Below are 11,146 nucleotides of genomic sequence, written 5' to 3'. Positions count from 1 at the left end.
TTGACCACCGATCTGGGGACTTTTTGCCGGAATAACGGAGGGTGTCCTACTTGCCTGAAGTAAGGGAGTTTCCGGGACTCCAATCCTCCACGCTCGTTTGAGAACTTTTTCCATCAAGTTCTCCACCCATTCCGAAAGGATACTAATGCGGACAAGTGTGTGACCATATAATATTACCTCGGAGAAGAGGAGACGTAAAATCCCTTATAAGGGACGTACGGTACCTCTTCAACTACCATACAGTGCTGTGCGGTGCAGGGGTGCACACTTTGTTTCGATATTTGATAAGATAAGGATACACGGTGGTATAATCTGTATATATCCAAAACCTTCCAGAGGCGAAGAAGAGGAGCGTTCCTCGTGATACAGGGACGTTACTCTCCATCCATACACCCACTGCAAAATTTGCCTATATATCCATATATCTTGAGGCGGAGAAGAGGAACGTTCCTTTTGAGACAGGAACGTAACTTTTCACTCGCATATTCTAAAAGTTCGCAGTAGGACTTTTGGAATGCAATAGATGTGTCTTGTACACATTGCCCTTTGAAGAGAATGGGAGTAACATGTGAAGGGGGGGGGGGGGGCAGTAGAAAGACAGGGGTGAAGCTGGGGGTAGAAGACAGGCACGGGTGGATCCGGGGGCAATAGATGGACAGGGGGTGAAGCGGGGGGCAGAAGACAGGTGGAGCTGGGGGCAGGGGGTGGAGCTGGGGGCAGAAGATAGGCAGGGGGTGGAGCTGGGGGCAGAAGACAGGCAGGGGGTGGAGCTGGGGGCAGAAGACGGGCAGGGGGTGGAGCTGGGGGCAGAAGACGGGCAGGGGGTGGAGCTGGGGGCAGAAGACGGGCCGGCGGTGGAGCTGGGGGGCAGAAGACGGGCCAGGGGTAGAGCTGGGGGCAGAAGACGGGAAGGGGGTGGAGCTGGGGGCAGTACAAGGGCAGAGGGTGGAGCTGGGAGTAGTACACGGGCAGGAGGTGGAGCTGGGGGCAGAAGACGGGCAGGGGGTGGAGCTGGGGGCAATACACGGGCAGGGGGTGAAGCTGGGGGCAGAAGACGGGCAGGGTGTGGAGCTGGGGGCAGAAGACGGGCAGTGGGTGTGGAGCTGGGGGCAGTACACGGGCAGGGGGTGGAGCTGGGGGCAGTACACGGGCAGGGGGTGGGAGCTGGGGGCAGTACACGGGCAGGGGGTGGAGCTGGGGGCAGTACACGGGCAGGGGGTGGAGCTGGGGGCAGTACACGGGCAGGGGGTGGAGCTGGGGGCAGTACACGGGCAGGGGGTGGAGCTGGGGGCAGAAGACGGGCAGGGGGTGGAGCTGGGGGCAGAAGACGGGCAGGGGGTGGAGCTGGGGGCAGAAGACGGGCAGGGGGTGGAGCTGGGGGCAGAAGACGGGCAGGGGTGGAGCTGGGGGCAGAAGACGGGCAGGGGGTGGAGCTGGGGGCAGAAGACGGGCAGGGGGTGGAGCTGGGGGCAGAAGACGGGCAGGGGGTGGAGCTGAGGGCAGAAGACGGGCAGGGGGTGGAGCTGGGGCAGAAGACGGGCAGGGGGTGGAGCTGGGGGCAGAAGACGGGCAGGGGGTGGAGCTGGGGGCAGTACACGGGCAGGGGGTGGAGCTGGGGGTAGAAGACGGGCAGGGGGTGGAGCTGGGGGTAGAAGACGGGCAGGGGGTGAAGCTGGGGGCAGAAGACGGGCAGGGGTTGAAGCTGATGGCAGAAGACGGGACGGGGGTGGAGCTGGGGGGCAGAAGACGGGCAGGGGGTGGAGCTGGGGGAAGTACACGGGCAGGGGGTTAAGCTGGGGGCAGAAGACGGGCCGGGGGTGGAGCTGGGGGCAGAAGACGGGCCGGGGGGTGGAGCTGGGGGCAGTACACGGGCAGGGGGTGAAGCTGGGGGCAGAAGACGGGCAGGGGGCGAAGCTGGGGGCAGAAGACGGGCAGGGGGCGAAGCTGGGGGCAGAAGACGGGCAGGGGGTGAAGCTGGGGGCAGAAGACGGGCCGGGGGTGGAGCTGGGGGCAGAAGACGGGCAGGGGGTGGAGCTGGGGGCAGAAGACGGGCCGGGGGTGGAGCTGGGGGCAGAAGACGGGCCGGGGGGCAGAAGACGGGCCGGGGGGCAGAAGACGGGCCGGGGGCAGAAGACGGGCCGGGGGTGGAGCTGGGGGGCAGTACACGGGCAGGGGGTGAAGCTGGGGGCAGAAGATGGGCAGGGGGTGAGGGCGGACATTACCTGGAGGCTAAGAGCGGGAGCAGCAGCAGCAGGCCACCTGGATACATTCAGGACGAGGTATTAGTCCGCTTGTGATGACGACACATCACGTGAGTCACTATTTTTGCTGTTACAACACCAGGAATACAAGAAAATGGCCGCCCGTCCTTACTTCTGATCTCTTATAGGGTATTTTAGCCACTGGAAAATGGCCGCCAGGTTTTCTCGCAGAGATCGCGTTCATACAGAATGTATAACAATCCGTGCTCTAGTGAGTGACGTGCTGTCGTGTCAGGCGCGGAGCTCAGCGTGTGCGTTACATCAAGGAATGGGATGATTACACGGTCGCCATTTTGGATATTGGCAGCTGATGTCTTTACACGGAGCGGAGTCTTGGAGAAACAGATACCTGGCACTGCGCATGCGCGTTACTACAGCAACCGCTATGATGACTGTGCGGCCATGTTGGATAGGGGCAACAGGTATAACAGAGAGGCTGCTGGTCATGTCTTTTTATATACCGTGTGCTATATGTCATACCTAATACATGTTACATGTCATATATCATATGTGTACCCTAGCATTGGGGGGCTCGCTCACTACAACGGCAGTGTCTAGTATCTAGTTCCTTCTCTTTACTTGTACAGATATGATGTCACATACCACGTGACCATCATTTTGCGCCAACAGCATACCTCCCAACAGTCCTGATTCCCACAGGAACGTCCCGGATTGACGCCGGCAGTGTCCCGCGGGGGGGGGGGGGGGGGGGGGGGGGGCTGTTTGGAGTCCGTCCGTCCCCCTGTCAGCTACTCAGCAGCGCTATGTAGACGGTGTGCACCTTGTACCAGTGACGTGCGGTGAGGTCATTGCCTGGGGAGGCACTGATCTCCCCGCACGGGACCCCCCCCCCCCCCCCCACCCTCGCCCGCCCGCATACCATGCTATATGGTATATGCAGCGGCCGAGCACAGGCAGCAGGGCGTACATGCGCCCCCCGGCGGACTCACCTCTCCTCGGCGGTGACAGCGGCGCCGGACTCCTCCTGTCACAAGCTCCAGTCACGGCGCCCCCCCCCCCCTTCATATTTTCATGCGTGGTGCCAGTGTGTGTATATGTGTGTGTATATGTGTGTGTGTATATATATATATATATATATATATATATATATATATATATATATATATATATATATATACAGTGGTCGAAGTGGAAATTTTGAAGTGGGGGTATGGAAAAGTAAAGAGTGAATATAGTGCGCACCTTCGGACACCCCCCTGTCCATCAACGTCCCCTGCCAGACTGCCCCGTTGTACAGGGGTATTACAAAAGCACAATATGTGCTGCTGAGTGATCAGAGAGCATCCTGAGGGGGGGGAAAAAACTTTTTTTTTTTATCTTCAGATTAAAGTGGGGGTATGCCATACCCCCGTATACCGCCCCACTTCGACCACTGTGTATATATATATATATATATATATATATATATACACACATACATACTTAGGGGGAAGTTGAGTATACTTACCTGACCCCTGTCTGTATTCCCTCCTTTGGGAAGGATTATGAGCCACGTCTTCCCACCACATTGCTCTGTATTATATATATGTTATAATTATATATAATACAGAGCAATGATCTGTGGTGGGAAGACGTGGCTCATAATCCTTCCCAAAGGAGGGAATACAGACAGGGGTCAGGTAAGTATACTCAACTTCCCCCTAAGCAGCCTAACCCTAACCCTCCCCCCTGCAAGCTATCCCTCCCTAACTGCTAGTACTTAACCCTAATGCCCCACTGTCTAATCCCTAGCCCCCCTCTTTTAGGTTCCTGAACCTCCTCTCCCCACAGCCTAGATCCAAGATCATATTAGTTTCTAAACATTAAAGGGTCATTGTTTTTTGCATAAATCACTTTTTAATATTATCAGGTGCACAACATAATTTATTTATACATACCCAACACACAGCATACATAGATACATATATACACACACACACATGCATAAGACATATACACACATACACAACACATCAGACATACACACAACGACACACAGCATGATGCATACATAACACACATCATACATACACACAATATACATACATACATACACACAGCACACATATATGATACACACAGCATATATACACACATAGCTTACAAATAAGTATACACAAACAACATAAACAAAGCACATACCAGCAGCAGATGAGGACAGGATGAGATCAGTCTGTGTAGCTGCTGCTCAGTAGCTCTCTCCCTGCTGTGTCACTGGGGGGGGGGGGGGGGGGGGGGGGGGGGGGGGCGGCTAAGAGGCAGGGGGGCTTGGGGTGAGTACCCCCTGGGCTCCCCCTTAATTCATGTCTGAGGGCAGCCAGTCAGTGTTATAGACACTGAGATAGCGCTGGCTTTCATCTCAGCTCACCAACAGGGGAAGTCAACTAAGCTCAGCCCGGCTACTGACTGTCACTGCTCCGCATCAGGTGGTTTGCTAAAGGAAGCCACCTGACGCGGAAGCGCTGAGTGACAGCTGTACAGTCAGGCAGTAGCCGGGCTGAGCTTTTATGACTTCCACTGTGGGTAAGGTAAGATGCAGCTGCGATAAAAGCCAGCGCTAGCTCAGTGTCTAGTATAACACTGAGTGGCTGCACTGGGTTTAAGGGACAGAATGGGGCTGTCAGGGGGCTGCAGGCATCCCCAACATTAATTAAAAATCAGCTGTGTGCGCCAATGCGAGGTGCTGCCGCCCGTAGCACAAGCTCTGCCGGCTCCACCGTAGCTACGCCTCTGGTGATTGGACAGCGGATCCATCACTGGATCCGCTGACCCAATCACATCTGGGGGTGTGCATTCATGCTGGTGCCCCTGTCATTGCGGCATCAGTATAAGTGCCGCTTCCCCATTCATTTTCAATGGGCTTTTACAGCCCATTGTTGCACCCTGCCCCCTGCCCTCCCCTACCCGCCCCCCGCTGCCCGGTGTTTTAATGTTAACAGCGGGAGGCACCTCTCCCGCTGCCTCCCACCCTCACATGCAGCAGTGTAAGATGGTAGGAGGCAGGGGGAGAGGTAGAAATGATGAAAATAATAAAAGAAGATATATAAATATCTTCTTTTTATTATTCACATCATTATGACAGGGGAGGCACTGCCTCCCCTGACTGCACGTCCCTGCCTTGTACCATCTTGTCACGCTCCGGCTTCTGCCGGTCGGCGAAATCCCGCACAGTGAAAAGCCGTGCCGCACACTGTAGTTAATAATGGGACGGGACGGCCACCCGTTTGCAGCCGGATCCCACCACTGGAAGGGACGGCTGCCGGGCTGTGGCGATCCCCTCCATTGTAAACTACTGTGTGCAGCACGGCTTCCTGGCAATGCGGGATTCCGCCGTCCGGCAGGAGCCAGAGCATGTGAAATAGCCCTAAGGGCAGCCAAACTATGGAACTCTCTTCCTGGAGAAGTGGTGTCGGCAGACAAAATAAATACGTCTAAAATAAGGCTGGACAAACATTTATTGGTTAAAAGCATCCACGGGTACGAACAATAATCATCATCTGTCCTTAGACATATCAGTATACACCAGTGGCGTAAGTTCGTTCCAGATGCCCGGAGGCAAGATATATATTGGTGCCCCCCCCCACACACACACATATACACAACACAACCCAATAAAACCTTATATAAAATGTATATTTCTGTTAAGAAATATAGATAGATAACATATATTTCTCTGAACTCAGCCACAGAAGCAATATTGTTGGCTTTTAAATAACTGATTTATACTTGCATGGGGAGGAGAGGTGCCCCCTTGGGAACAGGAGCCCGGCGGCAGATGACTCCATTGCCTTCCAGAGTTCTGCCTCTGGTATACACTACGTATAACAAGGGATGAAGCTAATACACCAAGGTTGAACTGGATGGACGTGAGTCTTTATTCAGCCTTAAATACTATGTCACTATTTCTCATCCCAAGTCTCCCGAATCCGTAAATGGTAGCAGCAATGTAGATTTTCCTTTTGTTAAATGTATATGTCACAAGCACAGGCCACGGGTAGTACTTGCTGTACAGAAAACGTAATGGTGGTAAGCAGAAAAAAAGGGGGTTACAGTGGTCAGTTATGTATAGTGCTCAAAAGCTATGTGGAATAACGTGAAAAAACATAGGGCAGTGGTTCCCAAACTGTGTGGCACCCTGGGGTGCCCCGGGTTGGTGGTCCAGGACCAGGGCTATTTTACAGCAGACTCCAGCAGGAACTGAGGCCCTTATTCTAGTTCACTCTTTCTGACAAAATATTTCTTAGATGGACTCTTTACACCTTCCTTTGCTAAAAAACCCTAACTTTTTAGACGGCATGGCCGCACACCCCTTCACTATGTGGAGATTGGCTGGGATATCGTCACTGCGAGACCTAGTATCCACTGATGAAAAAAGGGTAGAGCCATACACTAACCTCACCGACCGATACGCAATGGTAGCTCCCTATCCACTAGCATACCTACAGATGAGATTTTACGTTAACCACGCAATAGGCCACTTCTCACCAAAGGATTGGCAGAACACATTTGATACCTTGTTAAAATATATAGTACCAGATAAAAGAGCAATATCAATCCACTACAACTTTTTGAGGACCATAGTAGATAATGAGAAAGTATCAGGAGGAATGTCTAATTGGCTAGTACACTTCCCTCATCTCACAATACAGACCATAGAAAAATCACTGGAGTTCTCCAGAAAAACACTACCAGCCAGCATGTATACGGAACTGTTCCTCAACACATTTCACTATACATACCTCTCTCCATTAAGAAGATTCCATATGGGAACAATAGATAACTCCCTATGCCCCCGATGCCACCAGGCAGATGCTGATTTATTTCACTGCCTATGGTCATGCCCTCTAGTACAATACTTCTGGCACCTAATCCGACAGTATGCAGAAACCACACTCATAAACTACGTCCCATTCACACCGGAGTGGGCGGTACTGGGAATTTTTGACCCGACTCAGCGTATAACCCGGGATAGCAAAAAGATTCTACTGGCCCTCAGCGCAGCGGGACGCAAAACCATATTGCAAAGTTGGCTAGACAGCGCGCCCCCACAGATCCCATTGTTTAAAAAAAAATTCCATTTCATCTTCAGAATGGAATGGATGGATACGCTGCTTGACAAAGAGAAAAAAGTTGCCAAATTCATGTCCCTATGGGAACCTTACATAGATACAATGCCGATACCAGTAAAAAGACAGCTTCATAGTAGTTTTAAAAATACTACCTGGTATCTCACTAGATTAGCTACCAATGACCCCCCGATTGCATTGAATGAATGAGGACAGATGCAGAAGGGTGAGACCCAGGCTCCGGGGTAAAACATACACATATAACAAAGGGACTCCAACTCTGAAATACTATAGACAGAGAGTCTTGTTTATTGTACTGTTTGATGTAACACTTGATTAGAATTATATAAATGATTCACTAGTACCACAGTGTGAAGTTACTAAAGAAAGAAGATTATTGTACAATCAAATGCTGGATTAATGTAATTGTAACTATAAGATAACTGTCATGCAATGTTAATTATCACTGTACAGCTGTAGTGTCTTGAAATAATAAAAAAATTTAAAAAAAAAAAAAATATTTCTTAGATGGACAAAACCATGTGCACTGCAGGTGAGGCAGATGTTACTTGTGCAGAGATAATTAGATTTGGGTGGGGTTTTACACCTGCCCCCCTGCAGTGCACATGGTTTTGTCCATCTAAGAAGGATTTTGTCAGAAAGAATGAACTAGAATAAACCCCATGGTTTTGTCCATCTAAGAAATGTTTTGTCAGCCTGCTGAAAAATAGCCCTGTCCAGGTCCAATTCAAGCTTTTTATGTCCATTATAATAGTCACATTGTGGACAGACAGAAGCTAATCCTGTCCATTACCACATAACTGACACTAAGGATAAGATAGAAACACAATTTATTTAAATTAATATTTGTTTCGGACTTTCTCAATACGAAATCTTTAGCCTAAGGGTGCCGCGAAAAAAACATTTCTGCCGCTTTGGGGTGCCGTGATGTACAGCCGAATGGAGGCAGGACCCTGAAGGGTTAAGTCCCTGCACTCGTAGAAGGGCGCGAAAAGAGAGGCCTGGGATTGGAGGGCTGTGAGCGCGAAGAAGAGGAGGAGGGGTGTACCGTGGAAAGGAAGGAGAAGGCGGCGTTACCTGACGACTGAGGCTCCGGCAGCGCGTGGCGTACACGGAGGTCCCGGCACGTGGAAGAAGAAGCCCAGCGGTGCAGCATCCAGCCCCCGACCTGCAGCAGAGACTGGCGCTGAGGAGAAGACTCGGCGGGGATAGAAGCAGGCAGCGTGATCCAGCGACGTCCAGCAACAGCGCGGGCGGCACACGTCATCCGCACCCGGCTGTTGAGAAGGGAGAAGATCAGCGCACGTCATCCTGCTCCCGGCGGCAAGAGAAGGAGAGACGGGTGACGCCAGTCTGAAGCGTCCACCCACCCGGCGGAGACCCGACAGCAGCTTGCAGCTCCCCCGTGATCCCGCCCGGGGCCAGAGACAGCAGCGGAAGAAGAGGAGAGGCCCCCTCCGCAGCTTCAGCTACCCCAGGAGCCCAGTAGAGGATCCCCGGACGGCAGGTGCCGCACCGAAACGTAAGTGCTGCCTAGCAAGCCAGGCCTGCACCCCCAACCTCCGGCCCACCTGAGCCCGCACCAGGCTGAAGGAAGACCTTACACCCAGCTACCCTGATCCTCCCCTGCAGCCAGCACTCCACTGAGGGCCCCCCCAGAGGACCCCTCCACCAGGCCCTTGGGAACCCTTAGAGGGTAAAAAGCCCCTTAGCCCCAGGAAACAGAGGATTGCCTCCCTTTACGCCACAGCCTTGCCCAAAGAGTTCACTAAGCGTATCCCCATTGTCCACTGGGGTACCAGGAGAGACTCCCTTAATAAGTTTATGGACAAACCGACCCTGCAGTGAGACCCCAACGCTCCCCTGTTGACAGCTCCTGCACCATACTTGCCTACTTTTGAAAACTAGTTTCAGGGAGATTATAGTTGGTCGTAGAATTTTGCACAGCGTCCCATTAAGGGGGCATGTCATGCTCCACCCAAAGGGCGTGTCTAGTTCCATATATGGAGAGATTGTGAAAATAGACTGAAAACGTGGCACCTAGAAGCGTGGGTGTGTACTGCTACATCTGAGGGGAATCTTGTAAAATGACTTATATCCAAATGTAGATGAGCCCCAAAGCAGTTAGTAAGAGCTACTATACTTGGTAAAGTGCTGGGAAATGGTGCTGATGATTCAATGTAAATGTATCTATCTCTCATTCCTTTTCCCCCAAAAATGTAACAGTGTAATGTGGACTAGGTGACATGAGGGAGATTGCTGGACTAATGAGGGAGAGAGGGAGATTGCTGCTATTTCAGGGAGTCTCCTGCAGAATGCAGGAGGGGAGGTAACTATGATGTAACAGTGTAATGTGGGCTAGGTGACATGAGGGAGATTGCTGGACTAATGAGGGAGAGAGGGAGATTGCTGCTATTTCAGGGAGTCTCCTGCAGAATGCAGGAGGGTAGGCAGCTATGTCCTGCACTGTGGAGTAAACTTGCTGAAAAGTCGATTGTGGTCCCAGCCCAGGAGATTATTAAGCCTACAGCGCCACCCTGTGGCGTAACTAGAGACTGCTCCACTATTCTAATAAAGGATGCCAGATTATTTAATTCCTTTGATCTAAATAATATTCCTTCAAGCTATACTTTTGGTCACCATAAAGGACCGTTGCTGCACGCCCCTCTCACTGCACCGGACCACTAGAGGCCTCCAACGTATCTCATTGCCAAATCCCGTGCACGGGTCTGCCTTAGAGGCAGTGGTTAAAGACACACACACTGGGTACCCAGTCACGTGACACTGTTGTGGGTTTAATGTCGCAGGGATTTATATTGTCTGCACTATTTATGTGGAATTAATGTTACCGTGATTTAGATTGCAAGGTATCTTGAAGTGCAATTGCACTGAGTATTCTCGCGACTTTTAGCGAGAAAAGTGTTAGAGTATTCCTCAAGTTGTCTGGCTGATTCACATCCGAGCGTAGATTTGGGTTTGCCCATGTGAAATCGCATCTGTGCCGCTTGCACGTAACATAACAGCGCTAATGTGAATCAGTCCCGGCGAGAGGACCTTTTATGAAGTAACGGAGTCTAACCGAAGTATTGGAGTATAATTGTGCGGGTTTACCTAACTGTTAGCAAGTGCCCGGTTGCATACGCACTTTATTTGGGGCGATACTGACATTGTCTATGTTTGCCAAATATATGCTGTTACATTGTTGTGAGTGTTTTACCTGTGACAAGTAAGTTGGTTACCTACCGCAGACTATAGGTGTTCCGGTTAATAAACACCCTTGAAGCATACCCTCAGCCTGTTTATTGTCTCAGCCGCCAAGAAGAAAGAAGACGTCTGTCCAGCTACAGTATCAAGGTAATACAGAGGGTTACTGGCCGATCTGTCCAGTGCACTACAGTCGGATGGACCATCAAGCTCAGGATGAGGCTTCTTTATGTGTTTTGTGCTTAACATGTTTTAGAGTTCCGTGATAAAAATTTCAAGCATGGGCCGCTGACCCGCTAGAGGGAGCTCCCCTTGGACAGACCATCGAGCCCGGGATGAGGCTCCTTTGTGTGTCTTGAGCTTGAAATTATTATTACGGCCCCGCGAAAATATTTTTCGGACTTGGGCCAATGACCTGCTCGAGCATGTACACCTTGGATGTCCCAAAAATATTTTCCCGGGGTTCTAAAAAATTTTTTTTGCGGTTGGACAGGCCATCGCACTCAGCATGAGGCTTGTTTCTGTATTTTGTGCTTAAAAATATTTTAAGAGCCCTGCAAAAATATTTTTCAAGCATCTGAGTTGTGCATTCTC

At 51.3% G+C, this 11,146-nt stretch overlaps 2 protein-coding genes across 5 annotated transcripts in view; one reads left to right on the top strand and one right to left on the bottom strand.

Annotated features, from left to right (window-relative positions):
* LOC146007356 (uncharacterized) overlaps positions 1-2,573 on the bottom strand; it is an 83,342-nt gene extending 80,769 nt beyond the window's left edge. The window contains exon 1 of the mRNA XM_083145705.1: positions 2,223-2,573. The gene's annotated coding sequence lies outside the window, so the exon portion shown is untranslated. The remainder of the gene's footprint in view (positions 1-2,222) is intronic.
* The window catches only part of LOC146009857 (uncharacterized), a 426,052-nt gene that overhangs the window by 305,458 nt on the left and 109,448 nt on the right, over positions 1-11,146 (top strand). The gene's annotated exons all lie outside the window — the stretch shown is intronic.

Source organism: Crinia signifera, chromosome 6, assembly GCF_055691185.1.
Source record: "Crinia signifera chromosome 6, ASM5569118v1, whole genome shotgun sequence".
NCBI classification, from domain to species: domain Eukaryota; kingdom Metazoa; phylum Chordata; class Amphibia; order Anura; family Myobatrachidae; genus Crinia; species Crinia signifera.
The sequence above is the reverse complement of the archived record's forward strand: the minus strand, read 5'-3'. Positions and strand labels throughout refer to the sequence as shown.